The sequence below is a fragment of the Rattus norvegicus genome, chromosome 6, assembly GCF_021556685.1.
Source record: "Rattus norvegicus strain SHRSP/BbbUtx chromosome 6, alternate assembly SHRSP_T2T, whole genome shotgun sequence".
In the NCBI taxonomy this organism is placed as follows: Eukaryota; Metazoa; Chordata; class Mammalia; order Rodentia; family Muridae; genus Rattus; species Rattus norvegicus.
In genome coordinates, this window is record NC_141539.1 from 71,788,226 (window position 1) to 71,791,326 (window position 3,101).

Here is a 3,101-nt window from a genome sequence, read left to right on the forward strand (position 1 = left end):
CTGGTGCTCTTACTAGGATATTCATTGCTACCGGCAGGGTTTTTATTGTATTTGAGCTAGCTTGACCCCACACACCCCACCCCCAGCACACTGCAGTCACCCAGAACAGTTTTGGTGGTGTGGAAGCCTTGAATATCTATCTGGTCAAAGCTTTATAGTAAGCAGAAAGCAGGGAAAACATGTGCAAGCATCTACTTGGCAAGCTACTCTGGACTTTAACATGATTGGCTGCTGCTGGGAGTCATATAATAAACCTAATTTATGCTTTCCTCTGCATTGGTGGACCTTAGGCAAGGGGTGAGCTTGTAACCTGGTGGTGCAGGTCTGTTGGGGTAAAAACCTGGAAATGCTGGTCATGTTGATTGGGTCATGCTGGTAGGTCAGGTTCTCTAAAATGGAGTCTGAACTTCAAAAGATTTGGCCTCTTACTATGATATTGAAACTCATCAGAATTCAAAATCCTGTAATTCAAAGTTTATAATTGTATAATTTGTTTGATGAAGGTAATTTTCTTTGTATATTTCTCATATTAATTTGTTATATTATAGGCCCTTTCTTAATGTGTAATTCCTGTTCATTCATTGAAATCCAAACAAATACCCATTTCCTCTAACAGTTTTTCTTGATTTCCAAGTATAGAATATAACAACTTTCTTTAGTAATCTTAAATTATTTTCAATCTTTTTACAACCAACAGCTAATTTATCATCTAACTTTGGCTGGTGATTATGAGAGTTATCTTTAAGTTAAAATCTGGGCCAAGAAAATTGAGTTCTCCATGAGAACAAACACTAGATCATTTTTTAATTTGTGTGTAAAACAACTTCAAACATGTGGAAATCCCAGCATATCATTAATTTGTTAAGTTATGATGCTAGTATGTATAATATTTATATAATATATATGTGTATATTTATGTATATGTTTATATACATATATGTGTGTGTGTGTTTATAAAATAAACCAATGTAGCTCAAGTTCTTTTCTACTTTAAAATAATAAGGAAGAATACACAAATTCAATTTTATACTTATTAATTAGTATGAGAGTTTCAGTCATCACCTTGAAAATATGTAGCAAATTAACCAAAATACAAGATCAAAAATATTTGTAAAGATATTTTAAGCAAAGAATAAAAGTAGAATGAAATAATTTTGTTTAAATCTTGGTTCTTAGTAACTTTATGCTAAATTAGGTGACCTAAATTCTGAAATCAGCCCAGAGTAATGTGTTTATAGATAATAAATTCTTTTGTAAAATAGAACTTTATGCTTTTCTTTTAATTTAATTTTATTGGTTATTTTATTATTTTACATTTCAAATGTTATCCTGCTTCCTGGTTTTCACTTGCAAACCCCCTATCCCATCCTCCCTCCACCCTGCTTCTATGAAGATACTCCCCCACCCACCCACCCACTCCAGCCTTGCAGCCTTAACATTTCCTTACCCTGGGGCATCGAGCCTCCACAGGACCAAAGGCCTCTCTTCCCATTGATGGCAGATAAGACATTACTCTGCTACATATCTAGCTAGAGCCATGGGTCCCTTCATGTGTACTCTTTGGTTGGTGGTTTAGTCCCTGGGAGATCTGGGAGGTCTGATTGGTTGATATTGTTGTTCTTCCTATGGGTTTGCAAATCCCTTGACCTCCTTCAGTCCTTACCTTACTCCTCCAATGCCATCCTTGTGTGCAATTTGATGTTTGGCTGCTAGTATCTACATCTGTATTGATCAGGATCCTCCTGGCGAACAGCTATAACAGTTTCCAGCTAGCAAGTGCTTCTTGACATCATCAATATGGGCGTATGGCCCTCTCCCTGAACTGGGGGCCATGACTAACCTCTGGATATTGTCTCTACAGGGTCTCTCTCCCCTTGGTTGGGTATTTCAGTTAATGTCATACCCGTTGGACTTTCTAGTGACTACTTCCAGTTCCCCACCCCCTATTACTACACACCTCTACTCAATTTCCTGACTTGCTCTTCTCTCCTGTCTCCTTCCACACCTGATCCTGCTGCCCTTTTTTCTCCCTATCCTCACTCCCTCACAGATCCCTCCCTCTTTCTACCTGCTGTGATTATTTTGTTCCACTTGTGGGAAATAAAGATAACTTTAGGAACTTGTGTTAAGGAAACAATTGCACTGATAGCCAAAGTGAATAGGTAAGAGATTCTCAGAATTAGTTTATACCTACCCCAATTAAATACTTGATTAGTCATATATCTTCTATTGGAAGTCTAATGTATATTCTAACTGCACTGTTATTGCTTCAAATTCATATACTAGCTTTATATTAAAAAAAAAATCAAGAGACAACCTTATCCTTAGGCTTCAGGTTTGTTGAACCTGAAATAAACCATTGAATTGAGTAGTTGAATGGGAAGAATATAGGGAAAAGATATTAGGAAAATTGAGGAGTAAAGTTTACTAATGTTCATATTTCATTGTATTACATATAAAATATTAAAAATGAAAGTGAAAAATTCCAGACTTCAATGAGTACTTGAAAATAATATTGGTACTGGGAGGTCTGCCCTGTGTGCCTACTAAGTTGACAGTGTCTAATTATTTGGTTTCAAAATGGCACCTGTGCCTTCTAACAGCATAGATTGAGACTCAGTTGTACTTCTGAACTGTGCCTTTTTCTCTGTAATTTATGTTAGTTACATTTTGACAACAAGGTGAGCTGTCTGTAAAAGTCCATGTCATGAACGCTAATTTGTTTCATTCTGGTGTGGCTGTGAAGATGCAAAGCATCATAGCAATGATCTGAGGCTGAAGCAAAGGACCAAATATGGAATTAGGGATGGCCTCTGGGGCAGGGTAAACCTTTCAAGGATACCCTCCCAGTGACCTACTTCCTCCAGGACAGTTTGAAATTTTACTTTCCAATATTTCTGTATATTCACCAAATATAAGTGATTAGTGAATTAGGTGAATGTTTTTGTCAGAAACTTCATAAATCAATTACTAGTCACTTAGGCACCAAGACTTTGATAAATGCGTTTTGGGGTGTTGATACTTCATAGTCAATTATAAAAGAATATTTTTTTAAACTTTGCTATGTCTCTGATCTTTCCATACAGGCTGAGGGATAAAAG